Below are 17360 nucleotides of genomic sequence, written 5' to 3'. Positions count from 1 at the left end.
AATGGATGGAAATTGAGAGTTTCCGTCGAAACGCGTGTTCGCAGGTTCAAGGACGTTCTCCGACGTGCAATCTTATTAAACCGCGCCGCTTCTGCGAGAAACTCGGCGAATGTCGAAACGGGCCGCGATGGCCTCTCGCTTAAACGAAATGCGGCAACAAGAAAAGGACTTGGGGAAGGGAGAGGGTGAAAGTTTACCGAAGCGTTGCGCATGGCAGTTGGGAAGATATAGATTTCTTAAAGGCACCATTGGACACCGCCATATTAAGACCTTATGTAGATGTCTCATGAAACTCGTAAGGTGACGACCACCGTGGGCGTTAACACCAAGTGATGCTGATCGTGTGATGATGTCATTTTGAGTTAGATATCAAAGTTTGTTGCGTCACTGTAACGTCACTATTGCGTCGCATTTACCTGTCATCGTGACGTCATCAGCCATAAATATGTACGTTCGTAGAATCCCATGTCGAGCAAGTCGGGTGACGTTCGTCCTTCTAGCCCAACAAGCCCGACTAGCCCAACAACTGACCATTTTGACATTCGTCCTCAAGTTTTTTTTTTAACTAAGCTGGCAAACGCGGACAAAATAGGAGGATGGAAGATCGGACGTCTGTTGTTGCCAATAAATAAATAAGTAAATAAAACTAGCAGTGTCTTCATATATCCTTGATAACTTTTTAACGGGCCAGTCAACAGGCTCTGAAACGCGCAGGAAAAGCTCGCACATTTTCCCTGCGCGTGACCAACCTCCTTATACGTGCAGTGACGTCAACTCTGCGATCGGCGACTTGACGTAGCACGCAGCTCGTCGATTGGTCTAAACCAGGTCTCAGCAAAGAGTAAAGAAGTCACTGATCGCCAAAGTTGACGTCACTGCGCGTATAAGGAGGCGTGGTCCCGCGCAGGAAAAAATGTGCGAGCCTTTCATGCGCGTTTCGGGGCCTGTTGACTGGCTCTTTTAAGAGACTTTCTAAAATTGTTGCTACCGACATCGCTCGAGGGGAGTTGGAGTGATTTGGGATAATCGCGTTTCCACATTGCTGCGGGTACAGTCGCAGAGGCTGTGTTTTTGTAATGTATTCTCGTTACCGCAGTTGTCACAAAGAGAAGGATGAAGCATTTCGATGTAAAAGAAAAAATGACTTCGGGAAATCCAACCTTAGTCGTAAACCGGCAAAGCAGATTGGCCTCCTGTGGGTTGGGTTCATGCAGTTGGCATCTGAAAACGAAGTCTAGTACCCTTTCTCCCTGCTTACGTATTGTTCTGTTTTCACGCCCTTTCACGAAGCGCCACTATGTTGCACTAGCATAAGGGCTTAAATATGACCATTGACAGCTTGACAAGGAACTCGGCGATGAGGAAATGCTCTATCAAGTGCGTCTCAGGAGCTGTGTTCACACATCGTTCAGCATTGGAGAAATGCGGGACCAGCCGTCAGGGTGAAGGAGCCGCCTCCGAGCGGTGGCGGTTCCAGCGCCGAAGGTGCGCATTTTTTTATTGCGATAGCAATTATATGAACAGTTACGGCTGTTTTTTTGCCACCGCTGCCGCCGTCATTCACGTATATATATATATATATATATATATATATATATATATATATATATATATATATATATATATATATATATATATATATATATATATATATATATATATATATATATATATATATATACCGGGAGAGATGCGCCATTCTCCTCTTTCTGCGGAGCGAACATCGCCTTTCGGGCCGGGCTCGCCTGCGCGCGCGCTTATCTCGCCAGCGAACAAGAGAGGGGGTGAGGGCGCTTATGGTTGCCGCGCTAGCGCGGCAACGATCAGCGCGCGCTTTGTGCCCCCGCAACAGGGGGGAGCTTCTACGGGCTGCGATCCGAACACGAGAAAACGGTGCCGAAATTCTACTTGGAGCGGCCGTGTTCTTTTACACCAGCGTTTTGTAGAGTCACGTGAGATCGTAATTAAATGAGTTGACTTCCAGGCTCGCCCCGCCGCCGTGGTCTAGTGGCTAAGGTACTCGGCTGCTGACCCGCTCGTCGCGGGTTCGAATCCCGGCTGCGGCGGCTGCATTTCCGATGGAGGCGGAAATGTTGTAGGCCCGTGTGCTCAGATTTGGGTGCTCGTTAAGGAACCCTAGGTGGTCAAAATTTCTGAAGCCCTCCACTACGGCGTCTCTCATAATCATATGGTGGTTTTGGGACGTTAAACCCCACATATCAATCAATCAATCATGACTGCCAGGCTCACTACGTATATCAACGCCGTCACTACGCGTGAGCCTTGTACTGGCCATCTACTGTGGCCGCACCGGAAGAAACTTGATTACTTAGCAACCCCGTGTTTTCTACTAAAATAATTTTGCTCCTAAAAATGCTAGCCTTGCCTCGTAAAACATACGGGTATGTGTCTATCGCCTTCATTGCTTAGCCCTTTTGGCGAAACTGTGGCTTTTTTTTTTTTTTGGAGCGCAGCCCACCTTTAATGTTGGAACTGTAAAGACAGTCGATAGTATATAGGTTGTGCCGCAACGATGTGACTGGTGGAACGTGACAAATTGGGATTTGGCTTGGTGTCTCTGTTTGGCCTATGAACGTCAAGTTAGAACTAATTTTGTTCAGTTGTAGTGCTACACTGATGCGCCTATTTGCAAGTGTCGTTCATTTGTGTTTGTATTAATTAGTTTCTTCGTCGAATTTAGTCGAGGGATAACGTCAGGCTAGCGTATTGCGTGAGCTGGGTTCCCTTCAGGCGTGTTCCGAGCAGAACCAACCTCATCTCCAGTCACTTTCTCAAGTTTGTTTGTTTGTTTGTTTCTTTCTTTCTTTCTTTCTTTCTTTCTTTCTTTCTTTCGTTTGGTTTTGTTTCTGTTATTCCCGCTGCACCCGCAAGTGTGGCTCGTAGAGTGTGCTGTTCACGTGGTCGCGCCGAGGCGTAGACAGATCGTCTCGCCCGTCGCAAATCGAGGCGATCAGCCGTTCGTCATGGTCGCATCACACAGCTCGTGCTTTTTTTGGCTTGGCTTTTCTTTATATATTTTTTCTTTTCATTTCTCCCGTGACTGTTTCTCCCTTCTCTATCACTTTTTCCCATACCACGAGCGTCATCGCTGTTGCCTATGCGTATATAGCAGGGTGATTGACGACGTGTTCATCTTCTGTCCCGCACGATCAGATAGTTGTCCCCGCGATGCGCATATCATGAAGTTTATGTGTTCGAGAAAAATAGAGCTGTCCGTCTACGTTAAGTGCACAGTACAAAATTATTTTAATGATTTGATTGTTATGTGGGGTTTAACGTCCCAAAACCACCATATGATTATGGGAGACGCCGTAGTGGAAGGCTCCGGAAATTTCGACCACCTGGGGTTTTCTTTTACGTGCACCCAAGTTTGAGCACACGGGACAAAATTATTTTATCCAACCACGATTCGAGAACTGGAATTTTGGCGAGTTTGTAAGATTGCACAGTTAAACAGGTTAGCGAAAAAAAAAAGCTCATCTCGTGTGTGTCCTTCGCTTGTGTCTTCGTTTTTGTGGTACCTGCTCAGATATACAGCATTTGATGACGAGTTGTCAGAGTGCAAGTTGTCAATACTGAACTTGCCAACCCGTCGTCTTCCTTTTTTTTTTTTTTTTGTAAATGCCCGTAGGCAGTTCTTCCATTTGTTCGTTCGGCCGTTCTGTACCAAATGTCGGCAGTGGTCTTGGAACACGTGCATCCTCTGCAAAGTTTGTTACATTGTTGTGTATCCTACGTTCCTTCTCGATTCACGTATTTGATGTTTCCGATCTGTTTTCGCTACTTCTGATAGGCGTGGAAAAAAAAAAAAACTGTGTGCTATGAAAAGCAATATCAGGTCTTGCTGTCGCTTGACTCACGCATTAACGAGCAGTAACAGACAATGATATAGTAATTAGAACTAACAGACAATGATAACAGGTAATGAGCTTGTAATAAGATCACGTGCTGCATGGCGCGAACAGGCAAAAAGGAGTGTCCCCCAATCGCCGTAATGGCAACAGGTGGCGCTGACTGACGCTTCCACCTCTAAGTGCAACCTATAGAGTGGATGGGGGAATGACCGTCACAGTAATTGAGGGGTAGAGCATTGGCACGCGTTATTTGAAGGTCGCAGGTTCGGATCCCTCCGGTGGCAAGTTAATATTAGATCCACTTGTCTTTCTTCATATCTACATCGCAATTACTCGTAATAGCATCCCCAATGCTTTCCTTGGTAACATTGTCTGTTAGTTTCTATTATGTGCCTAACAAGCAAAAAGAGCATTTAACTTTGTACTTCTTGCCTTGACTCACGTATAGCATGCACATACGATGCTGCGAGTAGTAAATCCTAATTGTCATGTGCACACAGAGGTGTCGCCTCGAAGGCTGATTTTGCGGAGAGCGTGCCTGTTGGCACTGTATAATTTCATCGTCAGGCTTTCTCTTCTAGTCATGTTCAGATATTTTTTCGGTCTTTCTATCCGCTTGAGCGAACTCCACCGCTGCCTTATTTATCACCGAGGCGCTTTTACTTTTAATTTGTTGTGGGCGTAGCTTTGCCTCAGTGCATTCGTGCGCATGTAGAAGCTTACATTGTGTCAGATGCACATCCGCAGCAAGAAATTAACGTAACCTTACTGCTTCAACGAAATCTGATAACAGGCAGCTTAACTAGCTCGACCAACAACAATGAGAACCACTGCTTCTGCTGCTGCCGCAGCAGCATATTAATTATGATATAAATAATAAAAATAAGAAATTATCGCTGGATCGACTGATGTGCTAGGAGCAACGCAGGCATTACAGCACACATATAGTGCACACAAAACCCAGTGAAAAATGCGGCCAATCAAGCCGCAGTACAGTTATTGCAATATCTCCATGCTTTTTTTTCTTTAAGAGTGGAAAGAAATAAAGAAAGTTTATATTTTTTAAAATTTAGTTGAACAATGTAACTACCATTGCGATGCGAGCATTCTCTGTTTCTCTAAAGATAAGGGTGCATCCAGCCTCTAACGAATACTCAAACACAAAGTAAAAACAAAGATAATATGGAAGGTTAGAAGGAGGGGGGATGAGGACGACTGAATGTATTTGTTCGGGTGGATTTTTCCATCACGCGAACGTGATCACTCTATGTTCTGTAGTGCTGTTGGTTAGCGCAGATGTTGCGCCCCACCCAGGGATACGCGCACGTTTTGGATCCTCGTTCGCAGCTGCGTGTATCTGCATACTGGCGTGTCATATGCGTGCGCATAGTTGCGCAAATGCTTAACCATCGTCTTTCTTTTGCATATAAAAACAAGAAAGAAATATTACTTCACGTCATTCCTAACTGAATGGCATTTCCCGTGCACTGGCTATTGCTCTAGTCTCGCATCGTCTCTCTCTCTCTCTCTCTCTCTCTCTCTCTCTCTCTCTCTCTCTCTCTCTCTCTCTCTCTCTCTCTCTCTCTCTCTCTCTCCCGCTCTCTCTCTCTATCTATCTATCTATCTATCTATCTATCTCTCTCTCTCTCTCTCTCTTCGTCTCTATGGTCGGCCAACCGAGAACACACAATGAACACACAACAGATGTTACTGAATAAAATGTGACGAAACAGAAGGGAGCGTTGGGCGTGTAAACGCGGTGAGCACTCGGTGCACGGATTCTGCGCAAACACGGCTGTAGTGTGAACGCCGTCTTCTATGCGAAAAGTATTGCGAAACAAAGGCACCGCTCTACAGCGCCAGTTATGTATAAAACGTTTGAAGTGCGAGAAGTCTATTCGGTTTCCCATGCTCGCGTGTGTGGTTTTCGCGGCCGGATAGACTTGACGTTGAGAGGTGCGGTTTGGTCACGTGTTCATGGCAGAATGCTTTAGCTTTGTTTTTCGGGCGGTGCTTTGTACGTGTTGCGCGCGGAGAATTGAAGATGTGATGCGTAGGAACGAGGAATCCTTCTCTGAACGACTGCGATTTTTCGCTGCCCTGGAAAGATACCAACGCGTCACTTTTCTCACTCTATTTTGCTTCTCCCACAGACATTTATGAATGAATGGTCGTGATTTACGTTGGGACGTTTCTAGGAAAGATATTGGATGTCTTCTAACAGAATTTCCGCGGCACTTGTCATTGGTATGTGTCGGAGACACGGATGAATAGCGTGGTTGCCATAGGGTGGGTGAAGTTATGATGATGCTTTTGTGTATGCTCGGTGCGCCTACGACCAGGCGTCAATCATGATACACAATACCTTGTTGAGGCATCTGTAGTCACGTTAATCAATGACGCGAGGTTTTCGAAGTCGGTTCCCACGAGAAAACGACAGAATCATGTTTTTGGTGTATCAAGAGTGGTATGTGTTAAAGGTGCCTTACCAGTAATACGTCTCACCGTCTGTTTCAGCTTACGTGAACCAAGTAATTTACGTATTGGTAGTGCTTCGATGAGCCTTAGATGCTGTGAGAAAGAACGAGGTGATTAGGCAGTTTTTCTTTCTTTCATTTTTTTCTGTTGACATTCTGTATAGGCACTGCGCACGCTTGCAGGATACTCTGCGTTTTTACAAATTACGTGCTATACTACTTAGACTTGCTCAACAGGCTGCCATTGATGCGCGGGACCCAAAACGAGCACCCCACGCTGTTCTCTTTCCAGGGGCCGTTGGAGAATCTTAGTGGTGGTCTGTCAGTGAGCCCATCGAAACGATTCTCAGCGGGTCGGTCGTTTGCGTTGCCGTCACGTATACGGGGGTACCGTTCGTGGCAGTTTGTGTGCGTATCCCTCTAGCCTCGGACGGACTGGACGGGTCTCTTGTCCGGAAAAGCGGCGCTGTCATCCGCTATAGCCGTTATTGCCCTAGCCGTGACCGGCATGAAAAAGAAAGTTCCCTATACGAACTCTGTCTGGACTGTCGCTCCACGAATAGGGTCGCAGACACTACATACACAGACGTTTTAGGAACAACAGTCGGTGCGTTTTGCGGTACACACATGCATGGCAGAGTCTTGACTTGAGTCTGAAGAGTGACAGACAGGAGCCGGCTGCAGACGAGCATTTATGGTTCACTGTGTGCCGCGGTATACGTGCCCTCGAGTGCTACAGCGCCCCGCGGTGTCTTCGAGAAAAGAGAACGGGCGACTGTTCGATTAAGGCTTCCCCTCGTTTATAGTCAAGTGAGCGGGGCAGGCCATCAGGACGAGGGGATAAGGGAGGGGCGGCGGGGGGAACGATAAACGACGTATAGGGTTTTGTGGAGAATGGGCTCAATAATCGCCAGCGACGGTAATGAACCGTGCTTATTAGGCCAACGGCTTTCTCTCTCCTCCCATCCAGCTCCTTCGCTGATGCGCCTCCTTAGCAGCCCTATATAGTATGTGGTAGCGGTGTCATGCGTGCCCCCCGGGGTGCCTCTGCACCCTCCTGAAATGCCGGCCGGCATCTGTGCCTACATGTACAGTGTTGCTCGCGCTGTCCCTCTCTTGATCCTTTCCCGCCGATCCGCGGTGCTTATGACGCGCCTAGAAATACGTGCTCCTTGCATGCATGGTTGCATCGCTCGACCGTTTTCCTTTCTTTTTGTATCTTGCTTTATCGGCTGCTGTCTTCTCGTATATATTGTTTCTATGCGCTTCGGCGAGTTTCGAGGGTGCTTCTCAGTGCTCGAGCCATATCGCATGAAGAGTTCATCGAGCGACTGCGTTAGTACGCGCGTGCTTGAGCTCATATGCGCAGTGAGTCGGTAAGATGACGCTGTGCGGCAAAGCGGGTTTTGGTTTGCCGCTAACCGGCCAAGAAGATTGTAAGTGATCTATGGAGAAGTGTATGCCATTTGCTTGTGCTAGCTATTCGACGTGTTACGTCGTTGAGTGCTGCATAGTTAAGTGTCCCTAACCGTTCGTGGCTGCGCTGCGTTAGATGCGACATTAAATTGATTGATTGATTGATTGATGTATTGATTTATTGATTTTATGAGAATTGTAAGCCTTTGTTTTCAACGTTATTAAGTGATACATATGTTACGCCTGTCTGGGTTCGCTGGCCAGAACATCTATTGGGTTATTTCTTGAATATCACGTACTATAAAACAATTGACAGAAGGGTGAGCAAGAAGTCGTAAGAGCTGCACGCAAAGGCTAAATCGTATTTTTCTTTTAGTGATAAAAAAAATATTAACAGTAGTGCATAATGTGGCGTATCAATTTTTTGTGAACAATCTTGCTTTAATTTCGTTTAAAAAGTAAAAAAATGAGACAGGGAACATAGCAATCTTCATTTTCAAAGGAGAAATTTTGGAAACCCATGTTTTAAAGCACTCGCGTAACGCCCAGCATGGTTCTATTACACATCTTCGGTTCATTAATTGTCATTACGCGAATCTTCGGGTTGCTGTCGCTATCGGCGTGTTCCATACGCGGTGGTGCTCCGGTTAATTCTTTCCGAAGAGGGAATTAGCAAGAAATCTTTAATGAACTCCGCGATTTGATCATTAAGCGAAAACCAAAAAAGAACTACAACTTCTTTGTATAGTGCGATTCGCGTCATTCGCTTAATTGTTTGAGGGGACGGAAAAAACAAAAAAAAAAAACAAAAGTGAAGGTTTTAATGAGGCGCACGTTTCGCAGGGACTCTGTCACCGAGAACGGCCCAAGCTTTCGGTATTGAGAAATACCGGTCTTTCGTTGCTTCGCTATAAGTTTGCTTCAGTTGTGCGTAAGTTGATTACAGCGCGTTCCGCAATGATCTGTCAGTTTAGCGTCTCGTACTCAGATTTGGGTGCGCGTTAAAGAACCCCAGGTGGTCAAAATTTTCGGAGCCCTCCACTACGGCGTCTCTCATAATTATATGGTGGTTTTGGGACGTTAAACCCCACAAATCAATCAATCAGTTTAGCGTCTCGTTCATACCCTTACTACAGCTACGCAGTACGCATGGATGACAGTTCGATGTTGTATTGCGATAATATAAGCGCATGCACTATCTTTCGTCTTCGATAACGTCCTGAAAAACAGTTGCCTTGCAAGAACAAAGTCAGACATCGTTATATAATTGCGCACATAAACTATAGCTTCGAACCTTTTACGTGACCTATCGTAGTTTTTTGCATTACGGCTTCTGGCGAGGGCTGTGTTATGAAGCACATGCCCCCTATCTATAAAGTCTTTCATACCAGGCTGTAGAAAAGTATTCCGCCTTTTTGGGGGCAGGCTTGCTGGCCTAGATTGTGAGATTGCGATGCAGGTAGGTGTTGTAAAGCGCCCGACTAAAAGTGTCGGCACCTTGAGAAGCTGGTTCTTAAACGTGCGTGCCACAACGAAAACAGCAAGTAGCGTTTGCTTTGTTTATGCAGTCTGTCGAGCATGATACAAATGGTAGATATGTTTTATTAATGTTATGGAAAATGCGTTTATGGTCAGATGTAGTCGCACTTTGCCCGAACAATAGTTCAAGAAAGGTTACGTTAAAAATTATGTATTGGAACAGTGTGTTCGCATGTGCAGCATATCCCTGATTTATTACATTTTAAATCTTTTTCCCGTGCAGCCACCTTTCTTTTGTTTATTCAGTGGTAAGGATGACGTGCCAGACCCAACAAGAAAGATGTACGCGCTGCTTCGTAATTATGAATCCACATATTTAGAATTCCGTGTTCGACGAAGTGTGTCGTAGTTGAATTGCTTGCGTAACATGCTGCAAGTATTTGACGATATGGATGTGGCACCGCCGTGGTGGTCCAGTTGCTAAGGCACTCTGCGGCTGACCCGCAGGTCGCGGGCTACAATCGCGGCTGCGGTGGCTGCATTTTTGATGGAGGCGAAAACGCTGTAGGCCCGTGTGCTTAGACTTTGGTGCACGTTAAAGGACCCCAGGTGGTCGAAATTTCCGGAGCCTTCCACTACGGCGTCTCTCATAATCAAACGGTGGTTTCGGGACGTTAAACTCCGCATAACATTATTACGATATTGATGTGCTATATAACGTATTTAGGTTGTGCGCAGCGACGTCATTAGCGAAGAGCCGTGTTTGTTCGTGGCACACGCACGCCGCACCTGGTTTCGGTCTCTATTTCGGCACAGATTTCGATCAGATTCAGGCTGCTTCTTTTGTGGCGTTGAAGTGAGTCAAAGGTGCGAAGGTGCTTTTGGGTTGTACAAGATTACAAAACTGCGTGAGAAACCACAGTGCACACTGCGCTGTCTTTCAATATTTTTCTTTATTTTGAAAATAATGCACCGTCCATAAATACTCAAGATGTATAGCTGTACTCCCATACTACCGCGTCACAGGGCGTAGCACAGATAGTCCACCTACAGCACAACTAATTAAAAAATCCTATTGACTCACCCGGAGGAGTGAACGTGCTGAGTCGGCGTCATCGAAGCCACCAGGCTGTTGTATACCATCGTGCCGTCACTGGACAGCTATCGTTATAAACCTCAGCATAGAGTGACAGAGTTCTTCGAACACGAAATTTAGCTGAAGGCACCACCGCACGAGGAAAGACCAGCCCTTTTGTCGAAACACTGGCTTCGGCGACATTCGCCGTATTTCGCAGTTTCTTATCACTTCAAGTTTTCATCTTCACACGTGCTTCTGTATTGTTTAGGTCCAAGCAGGTGACGTCATTTAAACCTATATCAGCGTGTTATGGGCTGTCCGTAAGTATAGCTGCCGCAATAACCTCCTAGACTTACATACTTGTAGTCCCAACGATACATATATGCTTTAGTGTATGGATCCACGTAGTTATGTTTAATTTCAAACTGCTCGTGTATGTCATCAAAGTGAACCTGAAGAATCAACGTTACTGTCACTATTTAATAGATGTTCGTCGCCCAAGCTCGCTCACTTCGTCGTTGCAAGTTCTGCAAGTCACTTTGTCCATCTTGAGAACCCGTTCAAAAGAAATGAAATGTGACGCGCTGCGTATACTGTACGACTTGTATTAATACTATTTATGTTTAATCGGGAAGCATCCACCTCCCTGTTTCTTGCTTTTTTTTTAATCAGTGGTTCCCTTTTCTCCCAGATTACTTCGCAACAGCTGCTACCAGACATGGGCGCTCAATTCAGGTGCCCGAGGATGACCTTCCCTATCGAGTGCCGCCGCGATGCTGCGTTTATGGACGCTCATTGAGCGTGATTCTGTCGGCAGCCAAGATCACTTCAACTTTGGCCGTTACCTCCAGATCGCGTCTCTTCTCGGAACTGTGTGTACAACGATTAAGGCGCGAAACATGACGCTCGTGTACTCGATGTTAACCTAACGGCCAAGGATCCGCTGTGTTCACTAAATGGGGACTCTTTCTCTCTCTCTTTGCCCTTACCCCCTTACCCCGCACAGTTTCATACTGAAGCTTCTTTCTAAAGCGCGCTTTTTGAACACGACGTCCACGTCGATGGCGTCGCTTTTTAAGGCGAAAGGCTTGTGTGCCTCATTGGACGAAAAATTCGACGTGATCACGAAGCGGTGTGGAAAGTACCACGGACCAATTAATAAATACTGTGGCTCTTCAAGTGGCTCGAGGCGCGTGAGCCGTGCGTTCGCTTCATATGCCGCATTATGGGTGTGCGTGTGTGCTCCCCATTTATTTTTCTAGTGTTTACTCTTATTTCAATCTGCCCCTTCTTTTCCCCCTGTGCAAAGTAGCACGCCCGTTATGCTAAATTGGTTAACACCCCTGCCTCTCACCTCTCTCTAGTTTTCCTTCTGTCGTATTTGAAGCGGTTGCGTGAAAAAAAAAAGAAGATTCAGCGCAACTTCAATACTGGGATGTTCGTGGGTCTGGTATATAGTGAATGTTGCTATATTTATATATATTATTATTGTCTACTATAGCGAGCGAATAACGATACGTATACTCAAAGATCCCGGATTTTATCTTGCACATGACGCATACGTTATCCCATCAAAGGCGGCCAACGGTGGCGTCAAAGTGAAATTCTTGTAGTACATATGAGACCCCGCTTCGAAAGTACAAAAAAATGGGATGGGTCAGAAATTGTCGTGGCAGTGACTTTGATGCTGACTTGTACGCTGTGTACTTTTTTTGTTTTTTCGATGCCAAGACGTTATATTAGATGTGTTAATCTGTTCGTTGAACATTGTTCTACGCGTTCTTGATCCGCGAACGCGATCCCTCAAAACCGAGCCATGTACAGCGGCGTTCAATATAAGTTGTCACACGGTAGCCATCTCGTATAGTTAAACCTCAAACCTGTACTACAACACCAGCAAACCTGGAAATGGCTTTGTAGTGCCAACAGTGCTTACGGAGCTGACTGTTTCAATGTCTGTGGTATAACCTGCAATGTTGGCGCCACTTTGACTTTTGGCATCATGTTCCAACTCGTATTGGGAGCGACTGTACAGCTTCGCTGTGAATCCGTCTTCTTTAAAAGGTTGTATGTGCTCTCGCCTTCAAGTCACCATAAGTGCGTAAAGGACCTCGGTCATTTTAAAGATGCTAGTCTTTTTAGGGATACTTCAACACTTGAAATATTGGTCCGTCCGTCCGTCCGTCCGTCCGTCTGTCTGTCTGTTCGTCCGTCCGTCCGGCGAAAGTTTAATCATTTGCTCAACGTCCAGCCATCTTGATCTGGTAGCGGGGTTCATACTTGCGAACATTGTCGATCAAAAAACAAATACGTATATCTGAGGCACAACGTCAATACGTAAGTATTGGGTGTTGTGTTTCTTTACTAGAAAATGCGTAGATAAGTAATTCTAAAGGCCCTAGTGTTTCTTGCGCTTCGCTAAGACGATACGGTGCTGCCACATTACCTATGGCTCATCGTTAAATACAAGCTTTAGTTTCCCAACATTAATGCCAGATGGCGTCCATATCTCACTTAGCGCCTCTAGTTAAAATATAGTTTAGTATTGTTGCCCCGCCGCGGTGGTCTAGTGGAAAAGGTACTCGGCTGCTGACCCGCAGGTCGCGGGTTCAAATCCCGGCTGCGGCGGCTGCATTTCCGATGATGGCGGAAATGTCGTAGGCCCGTGTGCTCAAATTTTGGTGCACGTTAAAGAACCCCAGGTAGTCGAAATTTCCGGAGCCCTCCACTATGGCGTCTCTGATAATCATATGGTGGTTTTGGGACGTTAAACCCCACAAATCAATCAATCAGTTTAGCATTGTATTTCGATGACATTTGCAGTGAAGCATGCGAATAGGTGGCCATTTTTTTTAATTACTATGTCTTCCATAGACAACCTGTTTCCGTGACGCCGTGTGATGCTGCCCACCAAGAAAATTCGCCTGGCTTCGACAGTGCCGTATTTGCTTGCAGACTGCTGCAGCGTAAGCTAATTGTTGGCTACCTAAGGCTTATGTCGGTTAATGGTCGTTGTCCGCCACTGTAAAAGGAACGTTGTATTCACTCCGTCTCATTTTCATGACTGAGTCGTCTACCGGTTTCTTTTTGTTTCTTGGTGCAAACTGACTCGCAAACTGTCACGAATTGTGCGCCACGCTTCTCGGCCGTGAATCCCGGCGCTCGGTCAGCGACGCCGCGTGCTAATGGATTTGGAACGGCCTCGACGTTCGAGCCTTGCACGCAGTTGGTGCGAGTTTGCGTGGTCGCAAGAGACGACGACATCATCGCCGAATCGAAATGCCGTTTCCGCCGCCCACTCGTGGGGAATGCGAGTTTGCATTTCCTGAGTGCGCTCAGTGCTGCGCAAAGAAGCGACATAAACAGCGAAACAGGCTCTCCGCGAAAGCGCCGATCGCAATCGCTGTCGTGTAATTGCTCGGTTTATTTGTGCGTACAGTCACATGGACTCGAGCTTTTGCTTCTACTTTTTCCCCTGTTCTTTTTTTTTTTTCTGTGGCCGTCTCTATTATTGCTGCAGCAGGAGAGGGGGAGAAATAAAATTTGAAAGAGGACTTTCGTAGGCCTCCCGCAATAGCGGTGAAAGCAAAGGAAGTGTGTGCGTCGATATCATTGATTGATTTGATAGATTTGTGGGGTTTAACGTCCCAAAACAACCATATGAGTATGAGAGACGCCGTAGTGGAGGGCTCCGGAAATTTCGACCACCAGGAGTTATTTAACGTGCACCCAAATCTGAGCACACGGGCCTACAACATTTCCGCCTCCATCGGAAATGCAGCTGCCGCAGCCGGAATTCGATCCCGCGACCCGCGGGTCAGAAGCCGAGTACTTTAGCCACTAGACCACCGCGGCGGGGCTGTGTTTTGCAAAGTGTTTTTTGCATCGGTTTTTTTTGTACCAATTTTGCCTTGTACAGTTTTTTTGTATCTATGTTGTACAAATTGTGCTTTTGCATCTCTGTTTTCTACAAACTGTATTCTGTTCACTGCTTCTTGCATCTGTGTTTTGTACAGTGTGCTGCAATCATCAGCAACACAGTGCACCGATGTTTGAACGCACATGCAGCGAATCTCACAGTCCGCCTCGTGGCTCCGCTTTCTTACTTGACAGTAGCAATAACGAAGGTACTATATCTAAGACGGGACTGGTGTAGAAGTAATCGGTCATGCGTCACCGCATACGATCAACTTATGCCGCATGGCGACAAGCCTCGTTGTTCATGTCTTCTTACGGCTAAAACGATCATGCCGCGGTCATGTAAATGGGCTACGACCAGCATGCTACATTTGTTAGAGCGTATATTTTTAACGCGTATATATCCTGCTTTATGAAGACGATAACGTGACGTGCCGTAACGTAACGTATCGCGATGGGGGACGCCAACAACCTCGTTTTCTCTATACACTGCACAGACTGACAAACGAGGTTCGCTGCTCCCTTTCCGGCTATAGCTGTAAAGGAGGAGCCCCGTTCCTTCGCTCTTGGTGGTCGGACAGTTTGTTTCCACAGAGTGCTTTCTTGGCAACTGTTGCCCCGCTAAAGCTCCCCCTGCTGCTTGCACGCGGCGATACCATGTTGCACTCTTGCGGCTATTTAGCGTTTGCAAATGGCTTGAACGTCCAACGTACGCCAGCCTGTTTGGCGATGTTTATGTGCTCCAAGCTGCTTTCTTTCATGCTTCGCCATAACCTAAAAGTTATTCGTTTATTTTTATATGTTAGTGTGGTCTTCTCTTATTCTTCCTCATAACTACTACTTCTGTTCACAACATATTTATTTAACGGTCGCTAGCTTTCCTGTGACTCCGTTGGCGAGTTCCCTGCGGCTGCCGTGTGGTAGTCAGTAAACGCGCTGACTCCTTTACCGAGGCTAACGCTCGGTCATTCACTGCTCGTGGTGCCTTCGAAGTTTTGAAAAGGCATACGTGAACGAACCTTTTTTGTTGTTATTTGCCTATTTATTTTTCCTCTGTATCTCCCTTTTGTGGAGCGAACTGCTAGAAAGAGAAGCCAAGCCTACTCGGCGTTTCTGAAACCTTTCGAGGCTCTGTTGGTTGTGTATTTGGAGGCTCTCTCTCCGTGTTTGAGTAGGAAGGCTGGTATCGATGGTGAACAGCTGGCGGTTGCTCGCTAGAAAGGTCGTGACCCTGTGTGTAGGCATCTTTCAAAAGTGTACACGAATTCTTTCCACAATCAAACGTCCCCTCAACCCTCGTCGTTTGAACTGCCGCTGACCTGTTCTTTTCTCGTATTTCTCTCTGTAGCGCAGTTTTTCGATCGAACATTGAGTGGACGCAGCGGTGTCAGTGAAACGTGTTGCCCGAGAAATATAGCGTTCGCACAAATTGAACTTGATTCTCGCCGGATTGGAGGTGCAAACACGAAAATAGCAACGAGGGAAGTGGAGAATGACATGGTTAGAAAATCTAGCCGGCTCGTAATGCTCGTGTTTCTTGTCCATTGTTTCTCACTGGCTTGTCTTTTTGTTTGTTCTTTGTTTTCCCTTTTTTTTCTACGCGATAAGGTGGAGCACGACTCTATGTGGGAGACAATGTTTTCAAAAGAGCGATTACATACAATAAATACGCAGTGTGCGCAGTAGACATGACGTGATTAAAACTGCGCGCTCAAATTCTTATTCTTGGTTCTGCCTGACAAACATTCATTCTCCCTATGGACGTGTGTGTGTGTGTGTGTGTGTGTGTGTGTGTGTGTGTGTGTGTGTGTGTGTGTGTGTGTGTGTGTGTGTGTGTGTGTGTGTGTGTGTGTGTGTGTGTGTGTGTGTGTGTGTGTGTGTGTGTGTGTGTGTGTGTGTGTGTGTGTGTGTGTGTGTGTGAGAGAGACAGACAGACAGACAGAGTGGAAGGATAAATTACTGTTATTTTCGCCAACTGCAATATACGAAAATCAGAAGCAAACTAGTTATAGGAAGACTGTAAATGTGAAGTCGAGTGCATATTGCGTATCGGATTTCTTAGACGCAGAAGGACGGCATGCATAAGCGACGATCTTCAACAGATGCATATGCTCAAACTGAAGCAGCCTAAAGCCAGTATACATGTACCAAGACGTATAAGTAACGCACACAAGACGGCCGCAGCCGTGAGGCACTCAATGGGTCGGTTGGCAAGCGTTGGACGCGGGTTGCTTAATTAAGCTAATCCCCCTGGAATATTTTGGGCCGTGATCTTTGCCACCACCATGTCTGATATGGGAGGAAAACATCTGCAAACAACGTCCATATCACGTTGCCTTGTATATGATATATCATCATCTTAACGGCCTTAAGGTTGAGCATGCCGTGGTTATTTTGGCGACAAGAATAATCCCGGGCCGTTGAATCAATTAGTATTTCCCCACCCTGATTCCATGGCGCCCCTCCTTATATTTTGAATAAGTAATGTAAAATCCAATTACTCACTTCTTTGTGCTTTGTGATGTAGTTAGCATTGGGGATGTTCTATTTATTTTTTCGTTCTCGAAGTAGGGCTCGATGTCTCGCTCAGCTTCACCTGTGCCCTTAGAACTTCGTAGTGTCTTTTGCTGCTGTTAACTCGGTGACTTTTCTCTTCACAGCGAGATGGGAGGTGAAGCCCACACTGAAGTTTTTGTTTTTTTCTTCCTGTCCACGGTCAGTGGTCGACTCGAATGAAACCTTTACTTTACGAAATTGAAAACCCTGTAATGTCTACCACTTTTTTTTTCGATACCGCTGACGACAAGATAACCACGAAAACAAAGCATTCAGCCATAGTGGTGAAAAAGAAAGAAAGAAGGAAAAAGAAAAATGGAAGAGAAGAACGCCGATGTCCATCGGTGCGCAAAACGCAATGAACCAGCACGCTATCGCGGTTGCCGAAGACACGCGGATACCGCCACTGAAGAATAATGAGCCCCGCCTAATGAAGCTAAAGATAAAAAAATATTCTTGCGCACTTTACTTATATAGAGTTAAAGTTATATAAGCCTGCGGTGTCGTAACTTCTTTTTTGTCCCCGCTGAAAAAAAAAAGAGGTCAATAAATGAAACTAAG

The sequence above is a fragment of the Rhipicephalus microplus genome, chromosome 3 (assembly GCF_043290135.1).
Source record: "Rhipicephalus microplus isolate Deutch F79 chromosome 3, USDA_Rmic, whole genome shotgun sequence".
In the NCBI taxonomy this organism is placed as follows: Eukaryota; Metazoa; Arthropoda; class Arachnida; order Ixodida; family Ixodidae; genus Rhipicephalus; species Rhipicephalus microplus.
This window is presented reverse-complemented; position numbering follows the sequence as displayed.